Raw genomic sequence first — 242 nt, 5'->3', positions numbered from 1 at the left:
ACCTGTGGGCACCCACCCTGCCACCTGTGGGCACCCTGCCGCCCCTTGCCCTGAGCCCGTAATCTCGCCTGGGGAGGGAATAACATCCAGGATTAACTAAACCAGCTCCCACCTCCACCCAGCTCCCACCTCCACGGCCCCGCTCTGCCCAGCTCAGCCGAAAAGCTGCAGACGGCCCATGTAGGGGTCTGTGTGAGGGCAGGGATGCTCTGTGGTGGTAATGGCAGCTGGCGGGTGTACAA

This window comes from Pterocles gutturalis, unplaced genomic scaffold (assembly GCF_000699245.1).
Source record: "Pterocles gutturalis isolate BGI_N339 unplaced genomic scaffold, ASM69924v1 scaffold8157, whole genome shotgun sequence".
In the NCBI taxonomy this organism is placed as follows: Eukaryota; Metazoa; Chordata; class Aves; order Pterocliformes; family Pteroclidae; genus Pterocles; species Pterocles gutturalis.
Note: the sequence above shows the minus strand (reverse complement) of the source record.